The 17,139-nt window shown below is 40.9% G+C and overlaps 1 protein-coding gene and 1 pseudogene across 1 annotated transcript in view; one reads left to right on the top strand and one right to left on the bottom strand.

Moving 5' to 3' along the window:
* The window catches only part of LOC129816280 (electrogenic aspartate/glutamate antiporter SLC25A12, mitochondrial-like), a 78,569-nt gene that overhangs the window by 31,646 nt on the left and 29,784 nt on the right, over nt 1-17,139 (bottom strand). The gene's annotated exons all lie outside the window — the stretch shown is intronic.
* Nucleotides 1,253-16,490, top strand: LOC129816999 (histone acetyltransferase type B catalytic subunit-like; annotated as a pseudogene).

Raw genomic sequence — 17,139 nt, 5'->3', positions numbered from 1 at the left:
CTTTACCCTGCCTTCATGTACATATCTACCTCAAGTCCTGGTACCTCTGCATATTGATCTGGTCCTGGTATACAGCTCCATTCTTGTGTATTTTATTCCTCTTTTGTTACTATTTTATTTTGCATCATTGGGAAGGGGTCGTGAGCCAGCATTTCACGGTAAAGTCTGCACCAGTTGTGTTCGGCGCATGTAACATTTTATTTTATTTTGATTCCACACTCTACATGTCAGCACTCCAAGCCAGTGAGCTCACTGAAATTCTAAATAAGGAGTTAGTCTGTATCAGAATGGGTGATTAATAATAAACTGGTCTTAAGTACATCTTAAACTAAAAGCGTTTTATTTGGTTCAAAACCTTCTCTAAGGCCTAAACCTCAACTGGAGTTGTACATAAAGGGTGTGACCATTGAGCAAGTTGAGGAAGCTTAACTCCTAGGTATAACATTGGATGATCAATTATCATGGTCAAGTCATTTTGACAGAGTTTTTGGTGAGTTGGGGAGGGGAATTTCTATTATAGATATATGTTCTGTGTTTTTGACACAATCAACTACTAGATGTTCAGGCTCTGGTCTTGTCCCATCTTGATTACTCTCCGGTAATATGGTCAAGTGCAGCAAAGAAAGACCTAGAAAAGCTGCAGCTGGCTCAAAACAGAGCAGCACACATTGCCCTTCACTGCACATACAGAATTAACATCAACATGCTTGCCAGTCTTTCCTGGTTGAGGGTTGTCGAAAGATTTGAACTGCTTCTCTTCTAGTTTTTATGAGAAATATTGCAGATTGTCTGCATAATCGAATAACATTCAGTTTAGACACCTATACATACCCCCACAAGACATGCCAACAAGGGTCCCTTCACACTTCTCAAGTCCAAAGCGAATTCACGGCAATGCACAGTTTAATACAGAGCCATGATCGCATGGAACTCCCTTCCATTACTCAAGTTGACAGGAAAATTACCTTTAAAACAACTCATGGAATGACGTGTACTGTGAGGGGCACACAGACACATTTAGATTTTTTTTTATTTTTTGGTTTGTACAATTATTTTTTGTGCGTTGTTTCTATATCATTGTATTTTGAATGTGACTTTTCCTAGTGTATCAGTGTTTTGTTACTTGTCATGTTTTTTGTGGACCCCAGGAAGAGCAACGGCTGCTTCTGCGAAAGCTAACGGGGATCCAAATAAATAAACAAAACAATTAAGCTAGAAATGCTGTTTGTTTTGCTCCACAGGGATGAACGAAATGGAGAAGAAGTTGGCAGAATATAAGTGTGACACCAACGAAGCAATCTGTTTAAAACTAGGTTTGTCTCATGCGTCTTCTTATTTAGCTTTGTGTGTAAACTCTTTTGTTTTAGGATGTGGTGATAGTAGCTACTTGCACTGCATTTCGTTGTTTGGTAAATGGTGCTTTGAGTGTTTCATATACATAGTCAACATATCAAATATTGCACTGAGTATTGACCACACTCTCTTCCTGAAATAATTAAATACAACTATTTCTCTCAGTCCGTTTCGCAGAGGAGGTGGATAATGAAAGCACGACATTCCACCCAGAGTACAGCCACCAGCTTTATGGTGATGAGTGAGTATCAAACATAATTCAGCCAGTAAGATCTGTGCATCTCATTACAGAAACAACCAATGGTTGCGTGCCACCTCATTGACTGTCATCGACTGACAAATAGCTATAACATACAGTATATGGTTAGCTAATATATAACGCCTATCCAGGCGTTGTAAGATCTGTCAGGCGTCAGCAACGTCAAAACTCTTGAAAGCGGCCTAAATCTGTGTGATGGTTGCACGACGGTGAACTGTTGAGAACTGAATTATGTGAATGCTAACTTATCTGCAGTGAGCTCCAAAACTATTAGGACAGTGACACATTTTTGGAAATGATACTATGAGGTTAAAGTGCAAACTGTCAGCTTTAATTTCAGGGTGTTTTCATCCATATCGAGTGGACCGTTTAGAAGTTACAGCACTTTCTGTACATAGTCCCCCCATTTTAGGGGACCAAAACTATTGGGACAAATTCACTTAAAGTAGTCAAAAGTTAAGTATTTGGTCCCATATTCATAGCGCGCAATGACTACATCAAGCTTGTGACTCTACATATTTGTTGGATGCATTTTCTGTTTGTTTTGGTGGTTTCAGATGCCCAAAATGGAATCACTTTTCTTTTGTAAATAAGAATAGAATATGTTTCTAAACAATTTGGATGCTACCATGATTATGGATAATCCTCAATGAATCATGAATAATGATCAGTGAGAAAGTTACAGGGGCATAAATATCATTGTTATGGGTGAGAGGTTAGCATGTCTTGGGGGGTATGATACGGTTCACTTGATATGGATGAAAATACCCTCAAATGAAAACTGATAGTCTGCACTTTAACCTCATCGTCATTGTGTCATTTCAAATCCAAAGTGCTGGAGTACAGAGCCAAATAAAAAATGCCACTGTCCCAATACTTTTGGAGCTCACTAGCTATTTATCCACTTTGTTTTAATTTATTTATTTCCTCCTCAGTTAGGTGGCTTTTGGATACAAAGGCCTTCAGATTCAACTCTACTACAGTGCTGGGAACCTGATCACCTTCTTCAAAGTTAAATATTCAGCCAGAGTCACAGAGAACTTTGATTGCGTGGAGGTAAATAAGTTGATTTGAAATGCCTTTTTGTCACTTTAGCCGAGCACAGTAACACGGACGTTACCTAAAAAAAAAAAAACATGTCCTGCCAAACTATATTCCATTCAGAGATAGACCCCAACTCTTATGTCGTGAGGGTTTCTCAACCGCGTGACCTGACCAGGGAAAACTCTGGGTCTTCGCGAAAGCTTAGTTTTTCCCGGTCAAGTGAAAAACCACCCTCAGTACCCTTAGTTTCTCTTCTGGAACTTGTCCAGTTTCCCAGCCTGCTTTAGCTCGAGGTGAGCTGTTTCTGGAGCCTTTTCTGTGGGCTGCTTTGTGCATGTTTCTGTGGGCCTTCTGGAGTGAGCCAGAACCTCCCTCTGAGTAGTGGTATTATGCAGCAGATATGTAAGAGATCTCATATTTTGTCAGACTAATCCCAGTCTACCATAGGCCCCATGGGCCATTGGTGCACTAATCCTATCCCTCCCTCTAAAGGGAAGGATCAGAGTTGGATCGGGTGGTCTTGGCTCATCCATTGATTTGAGTGGCTCTGTGATAGTCTGCAGGAAGTGGAATATGTCCTGCTGGGGTATGTTTCCCATAAGTGTGTTTTGTCAGGAGGGAGATGTATCACCGGAGGACTTGGTTATAAGAACGAACCCAAATTACAGTTCTGAACCTCTGACCAGGTTATCCTGGTCAGTAGCTAATCTGTATAGTGCTTTCAATTGAAAGAAATCCTTGTAAAGTGATGGCCAGTAACACTTCACTTGCTTTACACATAGTGTAGCTGTAATTGCTCCATTGCATTAACACTTTGTTACATTGTAATTTAATCATTGTATGGAGTTGAATGTTTTTTTTTATTATCACAAAATATCAAGAAGAAAATGTTAACTTATTCCCCTAATATAGTTACAGCATTTCTACATTTCTAGGTGTAGTAGGATAGACTGAATGTCAAGTGTTACCTGAAAGTTTTCTTGTAGATTCATTAAAAGAATGTCGCAATGAGAAGCAATTGTCTAATTGAGTGCATAGACCGTAGTAACATTATACATGAACAAATAGCAGCAGGAAAATCCAATTGTTTTTATAGACACAGAGCAGTCATCAGTGAAATATTTTGTTTTGATTCATTTTTCTGTAGTTTTCTTCGTTAAACATTTCCCAAACTGCCTATTCTGTTCCCAATACTAAACAGTACTCGGATGTAAAGCTGAAGAATTTCCAGTGAGGATGACGGCCAGGCCAACGTTGACCCACGAGTGTCCACCTCGTTAAGGGTTTAGTGCAGCTGGTGCGAGGTAGAGAGTTAGGGAGCAGCAGCAGAGTTCAGGCTCCATCTGATGAGTGTTTGTCTGTGAGTGCATGCTCACTGTGGCTGGGTGTAGTGCAGCTGGTGAGGGAGAGGAGGGGAGCTGTGGGACAGAGTTCAGCATGCAGCTGCTACTACTCTAATGGAAGACTTGTCAGAGATCACCTTTACCCTAAACCAGCCAAACGCTATAATGATGGACTCCACACAGTCGGGCATCGTTTTTGTTCCAGTCATTGTTTCGTACTGGGCATCCACTAGTGGAAATCTGAAACGGACATCAGTGATGTGTAAATCAAATATGAGCCCCGGTCTAAAATGTGAAGCTGTTAATATACAAATGTTTGGATTGTTATTGCAATATGTAGCTCACGTTTTAAGTCAGCCAAAATCATTGTCAATGGAGATATTTTTTGTATGACAAAGAAATCCAATAAGAGCTTTTAAGCAGATAGTGATCAAATGTAAAGTTCAATTGAAGTTGGACGTTTAGAAAAATGGCACAGTTGGGTTAAAGGGTAGGGCCGGGACGATAACCGTATTGTGCTACTCGTTAGTATCACGTCAAGGAAACAAAACACAAAAGAAACGCGAAGTAGATTTAACTTATTTGGAAAATGTTGGCAATAAACCGTTATTATGTTGTCATCCAGTCACATGTATTTATTTTCCAAGCTATAGCACACTATGTTACATACACAAGGTTTTTAAAGGACCAAAGAGTTGTCTGCTTTGTGTTTTCATTTTTGCCATGGAACAAATATTTGCGACCCTGTTTTCGTCCCGGCCCTACTAAATAGGCCTAGTTAGTGCCTCTCTGGGTCCTAAGAGAGATCTAATTGAATGTATTTGCTCTATAGGTACATGTAAAGTCGCAAAATCCATGAATTGTGAAGGACAACGTGATCTGATTTAGTGTTCTTTTTACCTTCAAAACGTTTTCACTACTCCTAAATAAGATATGTACACATGATCAATTATATCCCGACGATAAAAGGCATTCGGATGGAACAAAACGTTTCTAAAGATTCATTGTTACGTCATTTATACCGAACTATGACTTCTTTTATTCAGGATTGTGCAATTTAGTGTCTAGTATATCGGAGAGTGCCTCGGACAATATGACTTGTTTGTCCATGGCCTTTTCTTTCTGATCCTTATTCCTCAGAAATGCAGTTGAACAATTGCAATGGTGAAGTGGCATTCAGCTGCAGGTGCATTACTTCCAGTTGGATATTAGCTGATGTCTGAAAGGAGAGGAATTAGCAGTGTGTTGTATTAGCCTTTTGTAGTGCATTTTGTTCAGGCCTTCTTCATTTCCCAGTTTTTCTATGGCGAGCAGAAAGGGTCTCGGTATAGAACTAATGCTCATCGTGCATGTAAATGGTGTGAAAGGGCTGCTTAGCAAGTTAATACAAAGTGTTCTCATGTCAATCCTTGTGGAAATGGATACAATGCAAACATCACAGCTGAACCAACCACACATTCTAGTGAGTAAAAAGTCCAGGGGGAGGGGGGCCCTTTGTCTGCCAGGCTCTTTCATTTGATTGAGTTGCGCTCGCCAGGATTAGACGAGAGGCCTCTATTATGGATGCCCGAGGTTTGTTAAGTTGAGATCAATTCATTACATTTTATTGCCCAGTGAAATGCAGAAATACGTTATTGTGGGGGCTTCATCAAATATTCATGGTTTAACGTAAGTAGTAAATGTATTCAATTAAGTGCTCTTTCACCAAGGGGTTGGGAAGGGGGGCGGGCGGCTCTGCTCTGCTGACTGTCTTAATTGCCTAATGGTTCTCCTTTTTGTGGCACAAAAATATGTATTCTTCCACTTTAATTCCTCGTGTTCTCTGTCAATCAGGGCTGAAGCATAGCCTAATGACCGAACAGTAGGAACTGTGATTAGACATGGCAGCGGAAAATAAATAAATAATGTCCACAGATTTCCTGATTTATTCAATTTCAGCTGTTAGTCCATGAAACTAGATAGGCTCTGCTCTGTAAGGTCTTTTTGTAATAAAGACCTTGGACATGTTTAATCTATATGATCCAACTATATCAAAGAACAAACGCGTACTACATTTTGAAGAAATACCTTTATTTCAAATGCATTATTGACTTTAAAAGTTATAAGATTGCAGTTTTCGTCCTAGCAAATACTTATCTGGCTAATCGGCATACTTTTTTTTGTAACAGAAAAGGAATATAAATACAAGGCTACTTTCCCTTATACAAGATGCTGTCGCTTTGTCATGTTCTAGTAAACCCTGTTCTTTCCTCCCTGCAGCCGGATGATGTTGAAGGGAAGATCCGGGAGATCATTCCTGCTGAGTTCAGCTGCAACACGGACGACTTCATCTCATTGTTGGAGGAGGCCAACTTCAAACCCTTCGGCACCCTGCTTCACACATGCCACGTCCACAATGTGGAGGCGGGAGAAGACTTTACCTACCAGATTCACAAGGTTCACATTCTAGTCCCTGGTCCTACAATATACAGTACTTTATGTAATTATATACAGATAACTGCGTTCCATGTCGCCTGAATGACTTGCAGATTATTTCCGTATAAGGGAGGGTGCTCTGCTTATTTATCATGACTGATAAATGACTTAGACTGTCCTCAGACCTGCTATGTGCTGTGTTCTCTAGGTGGACGTGTTGTACCCTGGATTCCGAGACTACCATGAGCGCCTGCAGACCTTCCCCGTGTGGTTCATTGAGACGGCCAGCTTTATCGACGCGGACGACGATCGTTGGGACTTCTTTCTCGTGTGAGTGGTGCCCTCCTTAACCAACGTCACTCTCCCCGAACCCGTTCGTTGACTCATTCAGAAACAACGGGCTCCTTTGAGGCGCTCGCGACCAATTACCAGGCCAGTTTGATTATATTTTCCCTGGTTATTGGAGAATTGTTGATCTGGCAAGAGGCACCTTTTGTGTTGAAAAGCCTTTTCATTCATTTTTTTCAGGGCAAGAGCTGAATTGAACACGGTTGTCTTTTGAAACACTGAATGACATCTCAAACAGTAAAAAGAGCCTCTGCCAGTGTTTTCTTTATCCTGGCACCTATTTATAGTGACAATGGGTAAATGGACTGAAGTGATGTGGAGGACCCCGATTCCCCCCTCTCTACCCCTCTTCTCCTCTTCTAAGTTGCAGTCCTCCAATTAAGTGCTTAATGTATTCAGGTTGTAGCAGGTGTACGGATCGGGACGGGCCTGGCTGCTCCAGCATGCTGACACTGGAAAAAGCATCCCAGAGAATGGAGAGGGGAAAATGGACGCGGCATTGGAGTGTGCCTGTAATTGTCCTGCTTGCCTTTTGTGTTTTATCTGCAGATTTGAGAAGTACAATAACGATGGGGAGACTCTCTTCGCAACTGTTGGCTACATGACAGTTTATAATTACTATGTGTATCCAGACAAAACCCGACCACGTGTAAGGTAATTACTATGGGAGCACGTGCCTTCCTTTTCTTTTGTACAAAAAAGGAGAGGAAAATTATATATTTCTCTCTCCCTAGTCTTACAAAAATCTCAAATTACTGGCTTATGTATCCAACCATCCAACCCCGCTCTGACTCATATGGGAGCCAAAATGATCAGTATCTTCAACAACAAAAAAAGCGTTTGCCTGTAAATAAGCATTTTGTTTGATGTATTGATGGACATGACATAACAATTTGTTACGTTTCTTATAATCAAGTGAAAAGGGCTCCCTCAATTTCAATTCATTAGTACAGTGCCTTAGAAAGTATTCATACCCCTTGACTTGTTCCACATTTTGCGTTACAGCCTGAATTCAGAATGGATTCAATGGATTTATTTTCTCACCCATGTACACACAATACCCCATAATGACAGTGAAAGCATGTTTTTAGAAATTGTAGCAAATTTATTGAAAATTAAATACAGAAATATCTAATTTACATAATTATTCACACCCCTGAGTCAATACTTTGTAGCACCTTTGGCAGCGATTACAGCTTTTAGTTTTTCTGGGTAAGTCTCTAAGAGCTTTCCACACCTGGATTGTGCAACATTTGCCCATTTATTCTTTACAAAATTCCTCAAGCTCTGTCAAATTGCTTGTTGATCACTGCTAGACAACCATTTACAGGTCTCGCCATAGTTTTTCAATTAGATTTAAGTCAAAACTGTAACTCGGCCACTCCAGAACATTCACTGTCTTCTTGGTAAGCAACTCCAGTGTAGATTTGGCCTTGTGTTTTAGGTTATTGTTCTGCTGAAAGGTGAATTAATTTCCCAGTGTCTGGTGGAAAACAGACTGAAGCAGGTTTTCCTCTAGGATTTTGCCTGTGCTTAGCTGCATTCTGTTCCTTTTTGATCCTGAAAAACTCTCCAGTCGTTAACGATTACAAGCATACCCATAACATGATGCAGCCACCACTATGCTTGAAAATATGGAGTGTGGTACTCAATAATGTGTTGTATTGGATTTGCCCTGAACATAACACTTTGTATTCAGGACAAAAAGTGAATTGCTTTGCCACATTCTTTGCAGTATTACTTTAATGCCTTATTGCAAACAGGATGCATGTTTTGGAATATGTTTTATTCTGTCCAGGCTTCCTTTTTTTCAATCTGTCAGGTTAGTATTGTGGAGTAACTACAATGTTGTTGATCCATCCTCAGTTGTCTCCTATCACCACAATTAAACTCTGTACATGTTTTAAAGTCACCATTGGCCTCATGGTGAAATCCCTGAGCTGTTTCCTTCCTCTCCGGCAACTGAGTTAGGAAGGTCGCCTGTATCTTTGTAGTGACTGGGACTATTGATGCACCATCCAAAGGGTAATAACTTCACCATGCTAAAAGGGATGTTCAATGTCTTTTTTTATTTTTACCCATCTACAAATAAGAGCCTTTCTTTGCAACGACTGGAAAACCTCCCTGGTCTTTGTGGTTGAATTTGTTTGAAATTCACTGCTCGACCTTATAGATAATTGTATGTGTAGGGTACAGAGATGAAGTAGTCATTCAAAAATCATGTTAAACACTATTATTGCACACAGAGTGAGTCCATGCAACTTATTATGTGACTTCTTAAGCACATGTTTACTCCAGAACTTATTTAGGCTTGCCATAACAATTGTATTTATTTTTATTTAACCATTTAACTTAGGCAAGTCAGTTAAGAACAAATTCTTATTTACAATGATGGCCTACCAAAAGGCCAAAGGCCTCCTGCACGGACGGAGGCTGGGATTAAAATAAAAAATATAGGACAAAACACACATCACGACAAGCGAGACAACACTACATAAAGAGAGACCTAAAACAACAACATAGCATGGCAGCAACACATGACATCACTGCATGATGGCAACACAACATGGCAGCAGCACAACATGGTAGCAGCACAAAACAGGGTACAAACATTATTGGCCACAGACAACAGCACTAAGGGCAGGAAGGTAGAGACAATACATTACGCAAAACAGCCACAACTGCCAACAAATGGGTTGACTAATTCACTCAAGTCATTTCAGTTTTTCATTTTTATTAATTTGGGGGGGGGGGGGGGGGAACTATTCCACTTTGACATTATAGGGTATTGTGTGTAGGCCAGTGACATGAAAAATCTACATTTAATCAATTTTAAATTCCGGCTGTAACAACAAAATGTGGAAAAAGTCTGAAGGCCCTGTACATTACTCCATGCTATCATAAATTACAAAAGTGAGCTTTTTCTTTCTCAGATAATTATCTTAACATCAAGATCTGATCAGTCATATACAAGGTTGCCTTTTTTCTGTGAATGACAAGGGGTTTGATAGGTCTGGCTGAGAGGTCAGCAAGGCTGTTCTTTCATGTCTTTGTGTATGTTGGCCTGGTGTCCTTCTGAACAGCCAAATGCTGATCCTGCCGCCGTTCCAAGGAGAGGGTCATGGAGCCCAGCTGCTGGAGGCAGTGCACAGGTTCTACTGCAATCTGCCTAAAGTACAGGATATTACAGGTGTGTGTTTGTGGACGTGTTTCACTATACTTGTGGGGACCAGAAGTCTCCACAAGAATAGTAAACAAACAAAAATTTGACTAACTGGGGACGTTTTGTTAGTCCCTACAAGGTCAAATGCTATTTCTTGGGGGTTAAGGTTAGAATTAGTGTTCGGGTTAGTTTTAGGGTTAGGAGCTAGGGTTAAGGTTAGATTTTAGGGTTAGGGAAAATAGGATTTTGAATGGGACTGAATTGTGTGTCCCCACAAGGTTAGCTGTACAAGACTGTGTGTTAATGTAAGTAACACAAAATTAGTTGATGTCTTAAGATGTTTCATTTTGGGGAGGAGGCTGTAACTGTGCTAGAGTTTCACATAATATTGCATGTATTTACATGGTTAAATACAAAGCCGTTACACCCAAATAATTGATTTGCATAGGAAAATGAAATGAACTTATTTTGTATTTTAGTTTATTTGCCAGGGACAATGTACAACAAAACATAAGTCTCAGAGATGAGAAGTGATGCGTTGCACCAGATTTAGCTGACAGCTCGTTTTAAAAATAACAAAGAAGCGTCCCTATTTTCTTGTCTATTTTTCTCTACTTTGAATCTGGTCTTTGAATTTTTTTTATTTGATTTATTTAACCTTTATTTAACCAGGTAGGCCAGCTACTGCTGGATTTAGGTATTTTTATTCCAGGTGGCTTTAAATCCTCTCCATGTTGCTCTGTAGTGAATTTTTTTCAAAACCGCAGTGGGAGCTGGGTAAAATGTCAATGCAAGCAGCTTTCGCAGAACTGCGCTTGACACATGCAGCCACAATCATACTCTGACAATGGCGTAATTATTTGACTGTTTCAGGAATCAGTGGGATTTGAATTTAAGCCTGTATTGAAAACTAGCCTTGGATGTCTTGGGGTGGTTGATGTGAACAGTTTGATAAAACATAAATTGAGTATACCTGACATTTCATGTAATTGTATGTAATGTATTTATTTTTAAATGGAATTTCAAGCTTGTGTCTAATTATTGTTTTCTGTTATTTTCAGCTGAAGACCCCTCGGAGAACTACGTGAAGCTGCGAGACTACGTTCTGGTCAAGCTCTGCCAAACGCTGCCGTCATTCTCCACAGACAAGCTTTCTCTGAGCTTCGGTGACGACATGGCCACAGAGGCCAGGGAGAAGTTAAAGATTAACAAGGTCAACCTCAGCTTTAACCATAGAGTCTAGAGGAGGATACATTTGATTACTGTACTTTTCTCACTCATTAACCCAAGGCTCTCCAGTCCTAGAGGGAACATGTACCATTTTATTTAAAAGGGTGGGCACTGACTTATCTTACTGCACTTATTCTGTGTCATGTTTTCATTTTTGCCAAATGGTTGTTTCTCACTCCACCATGGCTCTTTCATGAAGCTTCAGGCACCTCAACGTTGTACAAGAAGGTTCTGAATAGCTCGACCAAGCTAAGAAATCGTCTTGTCTTTTCTAGATGATTGTGGAGACAGACTGTACGGGTTCTTAAAGGCACTAATGGCCCTGTCCTGTTTTTTTTCCCCCTACAGAGTATATGAAATCCTCCGACTGAGGGTGACGGACATGAGCGTTGAAGCGAAAGCAAGAGATTACCGTCTGGAAGTCAAGAAGAGGCTATTTGCCCCGACCAAGGTATGTTTGAAAGAAAGGACCGTAGCTTCTCCAGTGAAATGCATTCCTCCATCCTTTTGCAGTGTCAGCCTTGCGCTCTAGTTTCTAGTCAAATGGAATCAGCAGATTGTGTCTACTGTGTAATGGCTATGTGTTTCCCTATGGACTTCATTAGTGGTGAATGGCTGTTAGTTGCACTATATAACCTCAGAGTTGATTCAATTTGATAATAGGGCGAGTCCAATATTTTTGGCATCTCAGATTGTTCTGGCAGTTCTCACAATAGAACTTCATTGGGAGGAAGGGATGTTCGAAATGCTTTTTACGTTTGTATCACAAGTCATAATAAAAGTGGCCATTTTAGGCCCTTTTTAGACCTGTACATGCCTCCTGTGAGACCCTATGATCCGTACATGATACAGACAACATCTTGGTTTCATTATACTCCTTATAGTGTGCTCTAACATATGGAGTATGTTTAGATTCTGAAAGACACATTTATCTAACATAAATAGGAATATCTCTCAACTATCCTTTTTTGATTTGTCTTATTTTTAGACATATTGTTTGTAACAATAAACTCTTCAAACGCATCACATGTCCAGTGTGGCTCTCTGTTATTTTTAATTATATAACCCATTTATACATAGAAAATGACATAGGTCGTTCAAATTCAACTCTGGAGCTCGAAGCCAGTTCTGCATTTTTTTCATTATTCCCCTCTAATCAGGGACTGCTTTAAACCTGGGTGAACCAGGTGTGTGCAATTTTAATTATCAGGTAGAACAGAAAACCAGCAGGCTCTGGACGTCATACTGTAAGAGTTGAATACCCCTGTTGTAGGTCATTAACCAATCACAGCCCTCCTTTAAGATTGCAAATCATCAGCACAGGGAGTTCCCTTTTGAATCCATTTTCCCATTCACTGTGTTGGTGGTGCTCATAAAATGTATCATAACTTCATAATTAGCAAAGCCCACTCCGGAAATGTGATGTATTTGTATATTGTTCCAAACAATGTCTTAAAAATTAACAAAATCTAAAAGGCTCATTTTGCGATATTAATATTTTTAATGTTGAATAAATGAATGTGAACATTTGTCTTTAAGAATCTCGACATACTCCTTAAGTTAGAACACACTATAAGGAGTATAATGAAACCAAGATTGTGTCTGTATAATGTATGGTTCATAGGGTCTTACAGGAGGCATGTATAGGTCTAAAAAGGACCTAAAATGGCTACTTTCATCATGATTTTCAAAGAAATGGTTTGATACAAATGTAAAAAGCATTTCAAACATCCTTCCTCCCAATTAAGTTTGTGAGAATTGCCAGAACATGCTGAGATACCAAAAACAATGCATTAGCATGGTTTCAGAAACGGCCAAGGATGAGGCCAAGAATATGACGCACACTTTATCTGCTTAGAGCTACTTCTTGTTGCGTCTTGTAACTTATGTTCCATTACTTTTCTAGAATCAGGAGAATGATTATTCCCCAGTTGCAGGAAAATGTCTGGAGTACCAAAGGCTTATTATTGAAGATACAATGGAGCACGACAGGCCTCCACAGTAGTGTTACCCCAGGATTCAGTTCTATTCAGAGCAGTGTCATTATGCAGGATTTGCATGTCATTAGGAGGGAGGAGTAATTTAGGTGGAAGTAGGTTGCTAACAGCACACATTCAAGCAGTTAAAGAATCTGCTTGCCAAATAGTACAATTTCATATTAGCACTCTTACTGTGCTTTTTGGAATTTGATTAGACAAACTGTTACTAATTTTGTATTTACAGGATAACATTGATTTACATATGTATGTTCCATGACATGTAATTTGAGTGTCTCATTGAAACCCAGCATATCAGCCCTTACAGCAGGGTTCTTCAACTGGTGGCCCGCGTGCCGAATTTGTCCCCCTCCCCGCGGGTCTTTTTATTTATTCTAAAAAATTCAGCGTTGGACTAAAAATATATATATATATATTATTATAAAAAATTTGATTTTAATTTTGGAAATCTGTTCCCAACTTTTCCCACGCCTAATAGAGAGACGCGTGATCATATACAAACGTAAGCAGTAGAGGTAATTTAGGTAATATGTACATGTAGGTAGGGGTATAGTGACTTATGTCTGTTTGGGCTTCTTGAGGTCAATTTGCAGTCTACAAATGATTTGTAATTATGTTCAGGCTCCCTGACCGTCCGCTCAAGAAAGACTGCCCGCTGCTGAGTCTAGTCGATGATTTTACATTTTAGTCATTTAGCAGACGCTCTTATCCAGAGCGACTTACAGTAGTGAGTGTGTACATTTTCATAAAGGGGGAAAAAAGTATACTCATTCATGATCTCTGCATTAGAGGATTGCTGTCAGCAGTGTAACCACATGTCTTGAAAAAGGCCAATATCTGCGGAGGGAAAAAAGTGTGTGATGAAAAAGGAAGTAGGAATTCCTTGGGAGACTGGCTGTGGAGTGGAGGAGAGATCTGGCAGCCAGATGCAGCAGGCTGTTTTGTTTTTGGGGAGGTTTGGTTTGTAGTTAGCTCAGCGGAGTCCTCCTCTCTGTGAATGTGTGGAGAATTTCACGTCTCTGCTCAACTTCTCTTCCCCTGATTCCCAAGAGAGTGGGAACTTTTTTGCACTGGCCCCAAAATACATGAGTGAGAACTCTTGGTTCATGTCCAGAAGCTTTCAGCACTCCTGCAGACTCAATTACAGAATCCTTTGCTTCCCCTCTGACTATTTGGTTTTAAGACACTAATGAGATGCAGTCAGGTCTGCAATATGAGGACCTAGAGGAGGAACAGTATTAACTTGCTCTTGTCAGTTGAACGTGCATTATGTAAGATTCCCTGCTGCTAATTGCAATCAAAACTTAACCGTCACGTTTGCAAAATACCATACAGCATTTTTGTTTTGCTTCAATAGAAAAACATGGCTAACAAGCTAATAATGCAACGTTTTTGGGGAAACAAGCCCAGGGATTTTACATTTACATTACATTTACATTACATTTAAGTCATTTAGCAGACGCTCTTATCCAGAGCGACTTACAAATTGGTGCATTCACCTTATGACATCCAGTGGAACAGCCACTTTACAATAGTGCATCTAGATCTTTTAAGGGGGGGGGGGGGGGGGGGCAGAAGGATAGCTTTATCCTATCCTAGGTATTCCTTGAAGAGGTGGGGTTTCAGGTGTCTCCGGAAGGTGGTGATTGACTCCGCTGTCCTGGCGTCGTGAGGGAGTTTGTTCCACCATTGGGGTGCCAGAGCAGCGAACAGTTTTGACTGGGCTGAGCGGGAACTGTACTTCCTCAGTGGTAGGGAGGCGAGCAGGCCAGAGGTGGATGAACGCAGTGCCCTTGTTTGGGTGTAGGGCCTGATCAGAGCCTGAAGGTACTGAGGTGCCGTTCCCCTCACAGCTCCGTAGGCAAGCACCATGGTCTTGTAGCGGATGCGAGCTTCAACTGGAAGCCAGCCATTTTACACAAACGCAGTGCATTAACCAGTGTATGTGTTTATTGCGTGCTTAGAAGAACCAGCGGGAGCTGACCAAGATGATGAAGTGTCTGCGGCCAGAGGAGCTGGCATCCCACATCAGTCAGATGGACACGGCGCTGCAACAGGAGGAGCTGGAGAAAAGCTACCAGGAGGTGCTGGCCGATTACAGGAGAGTCATTGAGAGGCTAGCACAGAGCTGATCCAGGGGGCCTAATGTCGGCCCTGCCTACCCCCTGTAACACAACCCCCCCACCCTGGCCCCATCTCCTTCTCTTCCCACTGATGGTCCTAGATATACAGTAGAGGTTGAGCAGTGCTGTGCAGCTGGCTGGCTGCCTGGGGAAGGCCCACTGTGTCCCATGTGTGTAATCAGGCTGTGTGAGATTTAGTGATTGGTAATCATTCACAGGTGATAGGAACACCATCCGTACGGTCTGGCTGTGCAGAACATGCATCCTTTTGATATAGAGAATAACAGAGATAGTGATTATTTTTTCCCCCTAAAATATCTGTCTAGCTTTTTCCTGAAGACGTGTTTGTTTTTAAGCACTTCATACTGAAAGAAATGACATGTTTTTTGTACATTGATCAATTGGGTTGACCTATTCATTGATGCTGTTCTGAAGTGTCATTTCAGATTCACATGTTCTACTGGTATTGGGACAATGTGTATTATGTGCAATAATTATTGCACTGTGATGATTATTGTACCGGTAGCTACTATTGTACTGTTATTGGTACAATGTACAATTATTCTTTTCTCAATGTTTTGGTAAACTACCGTATTCAACTTCATGTATTCCTACTGTTAACTGCGTCCTGATTTACCAGATCAATTGTACTTTTAAGCACAGTGTGGAGTTCAACTGGGCTGAATATGCATTTATACAATATCAGTTACTCCATTTAGTCTAATCAATTTACAGATATCATTTTGTTCAGGCACCCTCTTGTGGCTAATGCAACTTCTGATTGCCCTTTAGGCTGAGTGTTGAGCTAATGAGCGTTATGGTTTTCAATTTAAAACCTCTTTGCCTCTGCATTGCCCACTTGTCCAGAGCGCTGTGATGAATAGCGATCTCTGGATACTTTTGCACATTGTCGCTAAATCAAGGTTTCCAGATTAATTCATTCCCCACCCCCCCCACTTCAGTTGTAAGAAGTAAAATCTCTGAATACTTGACCAGCTCGGATTTGGATTGATTCAATCCACGCGTGGCCACCAGGGGTGTCGTTTCACTGTCGGAGACCAGACCATGTATTTTTCTTTAATGATGTGAATATTTAGCTACGGTAGAAGACGAACAGACGGCTGAGAGATTGGCTTCATTTTATTGGGCAATAGTGGTTGCTGACATCTTGAGTTCTGATTTCGTGTTGGGACTTGTCGCCGTGCTGTTGGACAGTTTTACAGGCCTTCTGTGATGTTGTCAGAGTGAGGGGGGGGGGGGGGGGGGTTATGCTGTGGGACTGGGACCCCATGCCTCCCTCTAGACCAGACCACACAGTGATGTTTACAGAAGCCCAATTACTTCCCTAGAACTCTGCCATTCAAATCAGGGGAGCCCAGTCCCTCAGTGAACCTGCCTGTAGTAGGTTATAGTGCTGGGGAGTTTAGGAGTGAATGTGGCTCAGATTGATGCAAGGCTGTTGACATCTAGTCAGCAGGGAGCATACGAAGATATTTCTAAGGACTTGCTTGATAACATGTTACAATGACAAGTGTTGCTTTAGTGCACTCATGTCTCTCAAAACCACTAACCACATTTACACTCTTGAAAAGAGATGACAAATCAGACTTTCTATTGAACAGTAAGCATGTTTCTGTATTCGGGTGTGGTCGACGAGAGACAAGGTGGAGCTATATTCTGACCAGGGTCTATTGTATTACATACAGTTTCGGAATCAGATCTTGTCCCATGCACTGTGTTAAAATGGACCTATTGGGGTTGTTGTGATAATCATGTTTAGCAAAAGAGACATCCAGACTTCTCTGTAATGTTATTGGACATCTCTATCGCATGTTATTCTCCTTCTGCAGTCAATCAACCATTC

The sequence above is a fragment of the Salvelinus fontinalis genome, chromosome 19 (genome assembly GCF_029448725.1).
Source record: "Salvelinus fontinalis isolate EN_2023a chromosome 19, ASM2944872v1, whole genome shotgun sequence".
Classification (NCBI taxonomy): domain Eukaryota; kingdom Metazoa; phylum Chordata; class Actinopteri; order Salmoniformes; family Salmonidae; genus Salvelinus; species Salvelinus fontinalis.
This window is presented reverse-complemented; position numbering and strand designations above follow the sequence as displayed.